We start from the raw sequence: 15,000 nt of genomic DNA on the forward strand, positions 1-15,000 counted from the left end.
CTTAAAATGCAAATGGTATGAGTCTTAAAAAGTTTTAAAAATGTCTTATATTGCATTACCTTATACCAGAACAAATTAATTAATTTTCAAATTTATTTTCACTTCCTAAGAATTTAATTCTCACGTTCAAAATGGAAATTAATTGGCTGTGACTGATGACATTACGGTAGGTCGCACAGGGATGCAAATGAAGTACAAGTTTGATTTCGGAGTGGAGTAGAAGAGGCACGTTGGCAAGTATTAGTCGCTGGATGACAGGCTAAAGTCTCGTTTTATCTACTTTAAAGAGTATGAGGTCTTTGAAAGGCTTCACATTTAGGATTCTCGTTTTGAACTAATTATATCAGTTGTTCTTCACAATAAATTTTTGTTTATGTATGTTTTTTTTTTTAACTAGATTTCTTCCAGAATTAGAATTTCAACTCACTATGAAATTATCCACTTTAAACTTTCTTATACTATATATATATATATATATATATATATATATATATATATATATATATATATATATATATATATATATATATATATATATATATATATATTCGACAAGCGGGATGTTTTCTATCGGCGAAAACTCCAAACGCTCACACAAAACACAGATAGACATTTTTCTAACAGTTCAGCGGTTAACTTACATGCAAGGTTGAGTTAGTCCGTGTCTATGACTCTTCTGTCAACGAAAGTGACTTGTAACAGCTGAAATGCAGACGTTTGTCTACTCTCTTATATGATTCCTATGAACGGGGATGCCAAAAATCGCATTTTTGTTCATTGCTGCCAAACCGTGTGGATTACGTCAATCATTTCCATACATTTACAAATTAATCAGAAAGAAAGTGATGTATTTTTGTCGTGAATTTTATTAACCAAAACGAGTGGGAAAAAAAAAAGAATGGAAACAGGAATCAGAAATTGAACCGTCCATAAAAAGACTTCTAATATATTCGTATTCGCATTTAAGAACGTGTGTGTATTTAATTCATGAACAACGATATTAAGGTGTTCACATAATAACAGTAGGCTCAAGTAATTCTGCTCTGTCGAGTTATTAATAGCCATTAAGGAAGGTAATCTTTAACAAAAAAGGTGTCCCTGCGTACAAAATCAGAATCTGTAATCAGTTGCTGGCCATATCGGCAACATGAGAGACAAAAAAGAAAAAAAAATACGGTAAAGAAAGATGGCGTTGCTGAAAATCTGGAATTCTCCGGATATGTAGAAAGCATTATTCCTTATAAACGACAAATATTCTATTTCCATAAAAGTTTTACACCAGTTCACGCTGGTCGAATGACGTAAATTTCAGCATTACAAAGTCTGTGACGCATTTCAGAACATTTCGAAATATTCATGATAGCGAAGATACGGATAAATTTCCCGCCAGAGTTAGTTCGATCCGGTAACGAGGTTATTCTTTTCGGCACGTATCCCCCCGCCCTTTCTCTCCTATCCAGGATAAAAATTAGATAGAAATTAACTTCATTACATCGGAATTACTTTTCTTTTTAAATCTAATAATCACATTTCACTTACTAACGAATTTTCAAAAAGTGACTTTTGTCTCCCTCTTTCCGTTACCGATTTTGAAAATAAATATCGTTGAACCGTTACCGTTAACCGTCATTTCAAAAAAAAAAAAAAAAAAATGTATATATATATATATATATATATATATATATATATATATATATATATATATACATATATATATATATATATATATATATATATATATATATATATATATATATATATATATATATATATATATATATATATCTTGATAATGGCAGACTTTCCTCTGTCTTCCCGCTCACAAAAGAGTAATAGGAAAACAATTAACTAATGACATCCATGTACAGCAACACATCAACTACATAAGATGTCATTCATGTATCATAAATATATTTGTGGAAGCATCTGACAGAATCTAAACCTGCAACCTACGTCAGCAATATTCATCTATGCACCAAATGAGTGAGTGACGTCAAAAGGACGTCGGTACGCCAATACTTTTTGATGCAACTTTTATTCATGTATTCATCCATGTATTCATTCAGTCCATATATTCTATTTTCGTCTGCCTTTTTTTCTGTTACTATTTATAGCACTCTTTCTCTCTCCTTCATCTTGGATTGGTACTATCATTCATTGTATGTGTACATAGTTAATTGTGGGTTCTGCAACCTGAATTTGCTTTTCTAAACTAAATATTGTTTATTACTTGCCCATTCTAAAGCCAATCCTTACAGCATTAGCCAATATCATCATTAAGGAATATTACATTGCAAAAATACATCTGGAAGTTGAACTGTCTTCTAATCTGAGTTTTACGATTATTAATTGCTGACCATGAACTAAATCTGTTGTTTGTTGAGGTCCCTGGCTTTACCAGAGATTGTGCCAGGGTTCTGAAGTCGTGCGGCTCTTTGAGTGATTATTTCTTTGGTAGAGTGCATGTCAAGTGAAAAGATACGAAGAACTCTCCCGGGATTTTCATTTGGAAGTGACCTTTTCGTGTTTCACTATGAGATATGACCGGAATATGCAGTTCTGATACCAGCCACGATTTGTAGTTTATCTTCTTGTGAAACTATTTGGGTGCTACTTTACCCAGTGACCAAAAGAGTCTGGGGAAAAGGTTGGTTCCTTAAACTAAGCTTTGATATGTTATAGAACAAGTTTGAGTCTTGCCAATGGTGTGCAAACAGGCAAGAGGATTGAATATTCAGGACAGAAATCTTTCAAGATATGTAAGAATTTGTGCTTTGTAAAGAGTCTAGATTCCTGTAGGATCTAAGAACATTCTATTCTATGTAGGAATGTGGCTATCTGCATGAGGCTTAGACAGCAATTTTCATATTATTTCTCTATAATCAAGTCGACTCCAAAGTTGCCGAGGTTGTTCCAATAATCCCCAATTCATTTTTCATGATTTTTCTGTCTGCTGTCGAATGAGAGATCACTAATGTTTCCTTTCTCTCCTTCTCTTCTTTTCCACCTTTTCCTCATTCCTTGTATTACATTTGACAATTTATTTCTGATCTTGTTTGTTGCGGATTTTCGTTCTCTACTGTTCGTTTTGTATTTTTACATCTCATGCCAGAGAAAAAATATTGACATTTGCACCCCATTCCTTAACTAATTTCCCCAAACTCTCTTGGTCTTTGAGCAAAGTAGTATTAGAAAAGGCCTTACAGAGAATCGCGAAGATAAGCTAAAGTAGGTGTCAGAACAGCAGATTCCGAGGCACAACTCGCAGCCTAGCACAGGAATGGCGCTCCCAAGTAAATATTTCGGGAAACCTCTTTTTCACTTGAGGACATGCTCTCTTAAAAAGACACTTTCACCCAAAGAAGTCAGTACCTCAAAAATCAACAGAAAAACTATGAAAACTTTAGAAACACTGGTTAAAAATGGTTAAAATCTTCACTTGGAACTGAATAGAAAAGATAGATTGATTGATAGATTCTTATATAGCAATATTAGCTTGTATTGTAAAATCTGGCTTTGAAATAGTATTAAACAAGTTTTAGTGTATAAAGGAATGTATATATTGCAGACTAGCAGTTAACTATATGCATAATCTTTCTCAACATATAAAAAAATTGCCAATTAAAAATAAAAGAGAAAGAATAAATATTATAGATAAAAAGACATAATAAATATATGTACACACATATATATATAAATGAACAGAGGAATAGATTATATTGACTGGCCAGACGAAACCATAAATAGAAATAAACAAGGAAGAAAACACTATAATACTAAGATATCGACATAATTTTGGCGTCACTCACTTGATACATAAATTAACATTGCTGACGTAGGTTGCAGGTTTAGGTTCTGTCAGATGCTTCCACAACTATATTTATGATACATGAATGACATATTATGTAGTTGATGTGTTGCTGTACATGGATGTCATTAGTTAATCGTTTTCCTATTACTCTTTTGTGAGCGGGAAGACAGAAAGGAGAGTTTGTTATCATCAAGATATTTTGTATTTTTGAAATGACGGTTAACGGTAACGGTTTAATGATATTTGTTTTCAAAATCGGTAACGGAAAGAGGGAGACAGAAGCTACTTTTTGAAAATTCGTTAGAAATGTGATTATTAAATTAAAAAAGAAAAGTAATTCCGATGTAATGAATTTGATTTCCATCTATTTTTTATCCTAGATAGGAGAGAAAGGGCGGGGGGATACGTGCCGAAAAGAATAACCTCGTTACCGGATCGAACTAACTCTGGCGGGAAATTTATCCGTATCTTCGCTATCATGAATATTTCGAAATGTTCTGAAATGCGTCACAGACTTCGTAATGCTGTAATTTACGTCATTCGACCAGCGTGAACTGGTGTAAAAAACTTTTATGGATATAGAATATTTGTCGTTTATAAGGAATAATGCTTTCTACATATCCGGAGAATTCCAGAATTATTTACATCAACGCCATCTTTCTTCTCTACCGCATTTTTCGTTTTTTTTCTTTCTTCCTTTTCCTTATTCTTGTCTCTTTCTTTCTCATGTTGCCGATATGGCCAACGAGGTATCAGATTCCGATTTCGTATGCTGGGCGCAAGGAAAAGTACCTTTTTTGTTAAAGATTATGCTCCTTAATGGCTATTAATAAGTCGACATCTGATAATTACTTCAGCCTACCTGCGAACACCTTGATATTATTCTTTGCTTTATGAATTAAATGTTCACACGAATATTATAAAAGTTCTTTGTCTTTTTTTATGATTCCTGTTCCCATTCCATATTTTTACTCGTTATGGCTAATAGAATTCACGACAAAAAGACATCGTTTTCTGATAAATTTGTAAATGTATGGAAATGATTGACGTAATCCGTACGGCTTGACATTAATGATAAAAAGGCGAGTTGGCATCCGCGACAGTAGGGTACGTATAAGAGAGTGGATAAGAGCCTGAATTTCAGCTGTTGCGGTCCTTTCGTTGACAGAAGAGTCATAGACAACCCAGTCTTGCATGTAAGTTAACCGCTGAATGGATTGAAAAATATCCGTCTGTATTTTACGTGTTTTCGGACTTTTCGCCAGCGGACACTTGGCCGAAAGAAAACTTCGCTGAATCAGATATACCAAATGGAGTACATAAAACTTTAAAGTGGCCGTTTTCATAAGGCAGATAGTGAGTTAACAACGTATTGCATGAAAATTATTTTTGGATAACCATGACATATATAATCATTTACTGAGGACATGAGGAATATGTACAATATGACAAAACGGGATCATAAAGATTAGTCATTCAAAGTCATAAAGATTAGCCAAAGTCATAAAGATTAGCCACTCAAAATTCTTTTAAATGTTTATGCGTGACTTCAGCCTTTCATCCACTGATCGAATCTTGCCAAAAGTCGTCCCGGTTGGCCAGCGGGGTCGTCTCGGAGAAAAAAAAAAAACTGCTCTCGTGGGACGTACCCTGCCACTGGTCACATGTTCTTAGTTGAGCTTTCTGACCTGAATTCATACTGTAGTTTGCATGATTTTGTTTCATTGGTCTTTAGAGGAGAACGAAGTAACACGATGTTTTTTACTTTTAGTATATTTCGTTCTCTTGAAAAAAAAAAAAAAAAAAAAAAAAAAAAAAAAAAAAAAAAAAAATATATATATATATATATATATATATATATATATATATATATATATATATATATATATATATATATATATATATATATATATATCTATACATACATATATTAGCACACTGCTATTACCGGTCCATTAACAAAAATAAACTGTATATAAGGAATCTAGTCTGTCGATGAGGTGTCTTTTCAGCCACTAGTCCGTCAGCGAAAAGACATTCGGTAAAAATTCTAAAAACAATGAGTGTAATTGTATTTGCATAAAATGTTTTATTATAAACGCTTTGTGATGATATGTACATATGCAATGTTTTAGCGTGTGATTTGTACATATGCAATGTTTTAGCGTGTGATTTGGACTTGTCTTTTTGCTTGTGTTTGCGTTTTACATAGTTATTTGTGTCTCATTTACTTATGCTTTTATGTCCAGACGTAGCAGGCGAGAAGAGTTCCAAAATCGAACGCCATGAAGATAATTGTAAGTATCGATACAAGAAACCACTCACCTTCCACTTCAAAATGTAAAATAACCATGATGGAGATAACAGTGACGGATGAATAGATATAAATCGTTGTCGAAAGTTAATAAAATACCTCACACACACACACACACACACAGACACACACACACACACACACACACACACACACATACACACACACACACACGCACGCACGCACACACACACACACACACACACACACACACACACACACACAAACAAACAAACACAAACACACTATACCCATCACTTACCAACACAATTCCAGGTATCAATACCAAAAGCAAACAAGATGTCGCAATCAAAATCAATGACTCACTCCACCTCCCTCGTAACCGCAGTTCCTGGTACTGATGTTGGTGAGCCTCCTGTCCGTCGTGGTCCACGGGGCGCCCCAGCTGGTCATCACCCGCAGGAGACAATTCCCCGGCGAGAGGAGACTGGGAAGCACCAACTATGGCCCGTACAGCTTCGGCAAGAGAGGCTTCGCGAGAAGAAACAATCCAGGTGCGTTCTGGGTATATTTTGTTGATATTTTCTTCTCTGTGGGTTTGTATATTTGTGTATCTGCTTGTCTTTAGGTCTAGCTGTCTGTATCTGCCTATCAATGTATGTTTGTGTATGTTTTTTTGTTTATATAATTCATTCTCTTTCTCTTTTTCTCTCTCTGTTTGCGTATATGTATTTTGTTTATATAATTATCTATCTATCTATCTATCTATCTATCTATCTATCTATCTATCTATCTATCTATCTATCTATCTATCTATCTATCTATCTATCTATCTATCTATCTAAATACATGTTTATATAAATGAAATGACTGTTGAGTGAACATCTTTTTGGTTATTCATTTACAGCAAAGAAGAGTTCCCTCGAATAAGGAACACTAAAACAGCCTCCGATTGATACCCTTGTTGGAGTATCCAAGGATTTTTTTTAAAGATCAGAGCAGTACTAGAGATTGTAACTTTAGCCCATAATAGTTTTATTTTTATTATGAAAGGACGTGTGCAATGCATCTTTCTCTATACATTATTTGTCATGATGCTAAGTGACAATGTATGGTTTTCTTTACTGATTGGCTTTACTGCAAAGATGAAGAATCCTGTTGTTTTTTTATGCTTACTCTTCTTGAAGGTGGCAGAGATTCAGTATCTGCTGAGTGGATTTTTCTATTCTAATATGTGCCGATATACCAGTTTCATATCTTGTTTAAATAGTTATTTTGTTATGATCTTCCCCCCCACCCCCATTTCTTTGAGGCATCTCTTTTCCAGGTGTCTATGTATATAAAGTAACTACTTACTGTGATATAAAGAAAGTATAAATTAGATAGTAAGCCAAGCATATATTGTTTGTCGTTTTCGTGGTGCAAAACAAGCTTTATAAAAGTATAAACAACGATTTTTCAAGTGAAACATGATTCCTTGTTCGATGTTTGTACGGCTAGTAATAAGGTTCGAATAAAATAATATGAAAATATTTGTATTATCAGGATAAATCCTTTTTTAACAGCAATACGTGTGCCTGTGTGTTTGTATGTATATACGTGTGTGTGTGTGTGTTTATATATATATATATATATATATATATATATATATATATATATATATATATATATATATATATATATATATATATATATATATATATATATATATATATATATATATATATACATAATTTATTTATATATATATATATAATTTATTTATATACATTTGTGTGTGTATACATGTACGTGAATATATATAAATGAATATATAAACGAATATATATATATATATATATATATATATATATATATATATATATATATATATATATATATATATATATATATATATATATATATATATATATATATATATATGTGTGTGTGTGTGTGTGTGTGTGTGTGTGTGTGTGTGTGTGTGTGTGTGTGTGTGTATGTATATATAATCATGTGCGTATATGTATGTATTTTTATATATACATGCATATATATAAATATACATACATATATATGTATGCATATATATAAATATACATACATATATATGTATGCATATATATACCTATGTATATATGAATATGTATGCATCTATAGAGAAATGTATGTATATATGCCCTGTATGTGGTTATATATATGCTTTCCTGATCACTATTTCTTGTCTGACATTTTTTTTCATTTTATCATTATGAACATAATTGTGATAATTATTATAATTATCTTTGTCATTATTAATTCTATGAATACTGTTCTTTATGTTTTACTATTATCATTATCATGAATTTTGTTATTACTGGCCTTACTATTAAGATTTTATTTACTACAAGTATTAATTACCATTATTGTTATTCCTAATATATCCTTAGCGACTGATGACACTGCTATTTGTATTAGTTTCTACCCTGCAATTCGTTTTAATCAAGGGCATGGAAGACACGAGAGACAAGGACTACATGACCAATACCGCGTTATTGAATCGATTGAAGAATATTAAGAATACTAGATCATATGGATGTAAAAGAAGTAGGAATGATGATTTGATTAGGTGAGACTGGATGTTCTGGTTTTATCTTGTCATCATTTCATTCCCCTTTTTGAGTTTGTGTGAGATACCCCTTAAACTACCGGGTATTAGCAATATGATTAAATTACTTGCGGATAATTTTGAAATGGTGAGCGCTTTGCTTGAGGAAGCATATTAACAGAAAAGAGAGAGAAAGAGAACGAGGAAGAGAGAGAGAGAGAGAGATAAAGAGAGAGGGAGGGAGGAAGATAGAGAGAGAGAGAAAGGAAGGGAAGAAGAGAGCGAGAGAGAGAGAGAGAGAGAGAGATAAAGAGAGAGGGAGGGAGGAAGAGAGAGAGAGAGAAAGGAATGTCAGAAGAGAGCGAGAGAGAGAGAAAGAAAAAGAGAAAGAGAAAGAGAGAGAGATACGGTTAACACTAGGGTTTCCTGGTTTGAAGCAGTCCATTCTAGCAGAGTCTGGTTCAACCTTTGATTCATGCAAGAATGTTACAAGTCAAGCCACCCCCTTTTTTCTCTAAAGTCTGCGTCAATGTATATAACTGATCATCATTAAATAGCGGGGTTGTGTTTTTTTCCCTCTTCTTCTTCGTCTTCTTCTTCTTCTTCTTCTTGAGACTGCTTAAAACACTTTTGAAATGTACATTTGATGTGCACATATCAATGTATCATTATATATTGGCTTTAGGGGAACATGGAAGAAAACTCGTTGTGTTGATCATTTAGGAAATATCTATTATGTGAACGGGTAGAAATGTATCAATTTTTCTTGATTATACGAATCAAAAATAGGTAAAAATAAATGCTATAAAGTCTTTTTTTTACAAGGCGTAACCTAAGTCCCTATGCACTGCTTTGCGTTCCGTTAGAATAAAATACTTCATACTTTTGTGCGCTACAAAGAATGATCGTTTGTAGCACTACGGTGACTCGAAACCATTGACCTACACGAATATTTTGTTTAGAATTTTGTTTCTAATGAATTTACAATTACTTTCCATGTGTTAATATTTCTGACACTCTTCTTATCTAAAAATAACCTATTTTATATACAAATATATAAAAAATATTTTATATATAAAGTAAAATAAAATATTATATATATATATATATACATTGTCAGCCCAGCAACTAAGCTGAGAAGTCGAGAACCAAAGCCGTTTCGTCATATTTAAAATCCTCTACTGAGCACATACTGTTCAATAATACAAGTCAAGACGTGCCCATTAGCACTGATTATAAAACTTCGTGTGGCAGAATCCTCACGAAAAAAAAATTATTCCTTGCGTTTATACACCTTAGGAAGATTACAAGTATCACACTACAGTCAAGTTCCATCAGAATTGTGCTAAGAAAGCAAGGGTTGTGTGGCTTCAGTACGCTCGTTGCAACCACATAATCATCGAATAGTCCCCAAGAGCGGTGATGAAATATTTATTTATATAGATATGTATGATACGTTAAGGATTTACCTTTTATACAGATGAAGAGACAATCCATAATCACGCTTAATACATATATATATATATATATATATATATATATATATATATATATATATATATATATATATATATATATATATATATATATATATATACATATACATATATATATGTGTGTGTGTGTGTGTGTGTGTGTGTGTGTGTGTATGTATATGTTCATATATATATATACAAATATATATATGTGTGTGTGTGTGTGTGTGTGTGTGTGTGTGTGTGTTCATATATATATATATATATATATATATATATATATATATATACATATATATATATATATATATATATATATATATATATATATGTATGTATGTATGTATGTGTGTGTGTGTGTGTGTGTGTGTGTGTGTGTATGCATATGTATATATATATATACATATATATATATATATATATATATATATATATATATATATATATATATATATATATATATATATATATATATATATATATATATATATATATACATATATACATATATATATATGTACACACATACATATATATATATATATATATATATATATATATATATATATGTGTGTGTGTGTGTGTGTGTGTGTGTGTGTGTGTGTGTGTGTGTGTGTGTGTGTGTGTGTGTGTGTGTGTATACATATGAAATATCTGATTAAAGATTTTCGTTATCTTATCCTTTCTGTTAGACTACACATTTTTTCAACTGTATTCCTTTTAGGTTTCATTTATTCGCACTTGAAGTCCGCAGCTACTTGCTATATATGAAACACAAAAGTGATATAATTTATCAATGTTTTTCCGCTAATTTTTTTTTCCCTTCTTAGCTATCTTTTAAAATCTCATCTTAAGTAATTAGTATCGCACCTATGTACTTGTGCGTGTTACAGAGAAAGACACCGTGTTATTTGGAAATGACTCATGCTCGATGTAATTTACGTTTTTCTTCGTAAAACTCAAGGTGGTATGTTTGGATTCACCAATAGAGATCGTATCATCAAGGTAGCTATAGATTAATTATAATAATTACTAGGAAGTTCTTATTGAAAATGTTATCAAAGTTTTAATCCTTTGGATATTAATAATGTCATAATTATCATCTAAGATTAAGCGAATTGTTTATATATATATATATATATATATATATATATATATATATATATGTGTGTGTGTGTGTGTGTGTGTGTGTGTGTGTGTGTGTGTGTGCGTGTGTGTGCGCGTGTGTGTACATGCCATACCCACCGTATGTTTAATTAACCAGTAGTTTTTACACATAGATGGCTCCACAAGTACAAAGTCACCAGTGAGCCCATTATGACAACTACCTGTGTCACCTGTTTGCACTTTTCCTTTATTTTCGATAATGTTTTCTGGTAATCAACATTGCTGTTAGTAATGTCAATAACAATATAGTAATTATGATAACATTATTGATATTGGTAGCTTTAGTAAAGAAAAAAAATCACTCAAAATGAGGTGATAAGGTCTATTAATTGACTTCTTTGTAGCTAAGTACTGACAGAACCATCTTTGTGTAGAGACATTTCGCAGAACAATTCAACAGTGAAAACATTTTCCCGGCGACATTGAGACATATATCTATATCTATATCTATCTATCTATCTATCTATCTATATATATATATATATATATATATATATATATACATATATATATATATATATATATATATATATATATATATATATATATATATATATATATATATATATATAAGCATCGATATTATTGCGCTGATGCACTCTAATGATTGCAGTGCATTAATTTGAATATTTCGATGCTTATACTATAGATGAAAGTTTGAATTAAGAAAACAATAAACATTTTTAGTCCTTTGATCTAAAAACTCCATTGCGCGCGGATGCCTTTACTTGCTGTATTAATAAGGAACTACATGTTAAGAAATTAGAATCGAATACTGTATCAGGGCCTATTTTAGGTTAGGTTAGACACCCTGTTCTTAGCCCTATGATTTTTATAATTATTATGGTTATCACCTTTGTTATTATTATCAAGATTTTCAATACCTGGGGGACTTGTAGAAATTTTTGATAATACGCGAAAGAGGTGCTTAGTTTTTATTAAGATTTAAATAGATGATGTTTCGTAAATCTGTAGTGGGTTCCATTGAGTGTTAAAATAAGATCCGAAGTCGAATCAAATCTCACTTTTGTGGATTTTAATTCTACCCAACATGGATTTACCTTTATAGCAGAAAACAGGTTGTTTAATGCCTTTTTATCAGCTGTTCGAAACATAATCAACACACATCAACATCAAATAGAAGAATAAGAGTAACTTAACATGCCATTGCAAATTATCATGATGAATAAAACATCAGTCTTGATAACTAAATAAGGGAAATAATATCAACAGAATAGATGAATATGCAGGAGCAGGGGGTGGGGGAGAGACAAGAAAAGGATGCCACATACTTAAGGACATCATTATTCTTTAAGAATTTCATTTAAATTAAGAACATTCACAGATAGTGTAAATCATTACTTTTTAAAGAGATTTCATTACAATTAAGAACATTTTGAGAAGTACAGTGACATTAGCGGTTGATGATACTGGTAAAGAATAAAGTTAGATATAACAAAATCGAAGGAGAATTGAAATAGAACATTCAAAGTCAAAGTCAAAGTTGGTCCCATATCCGATCCGGACGTAGGGGACATGTTTTGTAGAGAAACATGCTTACTAAGCCGCGGGATGATGCGGTAGGGTGGCCAGTTCCTTTCCGCCCTGACTTTGACCCCAGTATGCTGACGTCGGCATACCGGTGCTCATTCACAGCTGAGTCGACTTTGACCCCAGTATGCTGACGTCGGCATACCGGTGCTCATTCACAGCTGAGTCGACTGGGAGGGGCAGCCTGGCGCGAACCCAGGACCATGCGATTGCAAAGCCAGCGCTCTACCATAGCTATGCCACTTCTAATAGAACATTAGTAAAGTTAAACAGATTTTGAAATTACCTTGAGTTTTTTTTTTTTTTTTTTTTTTTTCTTACAGCCAGAAATATAAAAAAAATTTAATCATCTGTATTTAATTTTTGTTTCTAATCTAAGAATGGATATCTATAATGAGATTTAGAGTTACATTACTGCACCTTATCCCATTCTGAATCATCGAGGAAATGTAAAAGATGTGTAAATTTGCTGCATAGAATTATTCATTTATTTTCACAATGTAAAATCGATGACCAAATAGTCACCAACTGAGGTACAAAACACAAAACATGATTCCAATAGTAAACATTATAGATATTATTACAACAACGATCGTAAACATAAAAGATAATGTAGTTGTAATATCAAGATTAAATTGATGTAGATCCGACATGACTAACTTCACGATTTAACATAAATCGGTTAATATTACTTGTCTGTATAACAAGGTACCCTGCAGACCTACAGGATAAGATCGCATACTACTTATGTTTAATAAGTTATGTCATTAATATTTTCTATTATTAACTAGCTTTTGTAATAATGATAAGTGATAATGGTATTAGTGATGTCACTGTTATTTTCATGTGTTCTTTTTTCTTACTTTTCTTGTCATAAGAGTGAAAACAATAACTGTGTTAATGATATCCAGGACCGCCGACAGGGGAGGGGGGGGGTAGCCGGAGCAACGACCTCGTGGCCATGAAAATGTACAGTGGTCGTTTATTTGACCCAAAGAAGAACTCAGCAAATTTATGGGGTGTATTCATAACAAAACAACGTTACAACAGTTAACGTTAACAGGTTTAAGGGGAAAATGGGCGTTCCCTATTAAAAAAAAGGCGTTTTCCACCTAAAAAGGACGTGACCCTGAGGACCCGGCTTTGTTTTTTTGCACTGAGACCTCATATCATTACTATTTTCTTCTTTTTTTTCTTTTTTCTTTACTTTTCTTGTAATAATAGTAAGTGAAGGCAGTAACGATACCAATACCATTACCATTTTCCCCTTTTTTCTTTTCTAACTTTCCTCATCCTGTCCAGCAATCAGAGTATTGCCCTTCCTTGCTTGGCTTCCTCTGGGATTAGATCATGGCTGCTGAATAGTTTAATTTGTACCCAAGACCCGTGGCTGCAGAAGGGCCAGACGACACAGGGTGTGTTCCTAAGCGTTCGTGCCTTTTAGAAGGAAATTCGGTTCTCTCCTAGTTTTTCTGATTAAAAGAAGCATCTTCTCTTTCCTGCAACGTATGGAGAAAAGAAAATATTAGATTAGGTTTCCTCTTTTAAAATGTATTAGATATGGAAGTGTTTATATGAATGTGAATTGGCATCTCTACATGTATATATGCATGCACACAACTTGACATGTCTGCGTGCATGTGTTATACATAATACATATATATCGATCTGTCCATGCCTCTGTCTATCTACCTCAGCCTATCTATCTTTCCGTTTGTCTGTCAATCTTAGTCTATCATTGCATATCTATCTCTCAGTCTGCCCACCTGTTTATCTGACTGTCTGTCTGTCTATTTGTAAGACCATCTATCGACCTAGCTATGCATCTAGTTATTGGTTTATCTGCCTGTCTCTGTGTCTATATCTAATCTTCGATCCAGTTGTCGATTTATCTGTCTCTCTTTCTATCTGTATCTAATCTGAAGTTGCTAGTACAGCATAGCCCTATAGATAAACATTAGCGTTCATCTAGTCGACTTATCTGTCTCTCTTTCTATCTATACCTAATCTGAAGTTCTTAGTACAGAATAGCCTAGTAGGTAAACAATACAGTGTCTCTCTCTCTCTTACTCGGGTGGCATTTCCTCTGGTATCCTCTCTTGCCGAAGCGATATTGCCCGTAGTTAATGGTTCCCAAGCGCCTCTCGCCAGGAAA

General features: G+C 32.7%; 3 long non-coding RNA genes across 3 annotated transcripts in view; 1 reads left to right on the forward strand and 2 right to left on the reverse strand.

Moving 5' to 3' along the window:
• Positions 1–722, reverse strand: part of LOC138861908 (uncharacterized) — a 2,404-nt gene extending 1,682 nt beyond the window's left edge. Inside the window, exon 1 of the long non-coding RNA XR_011398607.1 lies at positions 642–722. This is a non-coding gene — a long non-coding RNA (uncharacterized lncRNA). The remainder of the gene's footprint in view (positions 1–641) is intronic.
• A 4,202-nt stretch (positions 723–4,924) lies between these two features.
• On the forward strand, positions 4,925–7,352 carry LOC113825541 (uncharacterized). Its single transcript, XR_003477598.2, has 4 exons — positions 4,925–5,007; positions 6,061–6,108; positions 6,475–6,640; positions 6,994–7,352. It is a non-coding gene; the product is annotated as an uncharacterized lncRNA (long non-coding RNA).
• A 6,635-nt stretch (positions 7,353–13,987) lies between these two features.
• The window catches only part of LOC113826916 (uncharacterized), a 2,470-nt gene continuing 1,457 nt past the window's right edge, over positions 13,988–15,000 (reverse strand). Inside the window, exons 3-4 of the long non-coding RNA XR_003477707.2 lie at positions 14,916–15,000; positions 13,988–14,344 (exon numbers count right to left, since the gene is read on the reverse strand). The exon at positions 14,916–15,000 is cut by the window's right edge and continues 78 nt beyond it. This is a non-coding gene — a long non-coding RNA (uncharacterized lncRNA). The remainder of the gene's footprint in view (positions 14,345–14,915) is intronic.

This window comes from Penaeus vannamei, chromosome 6, assembly GCF_042767895.1.
Source record: "Penaeus vannamei isolate JL-2024 chromosome 6, ASM4276789v1, whole genome shotgun sequence".
NCBI classification, from domain to species: domain Eukaryota; kingdom Metazoa; phylum Arthropoda; class Malacostraca; order Decapoda; family Penaeidae; genus Penaeus; species Penaeus vannamei.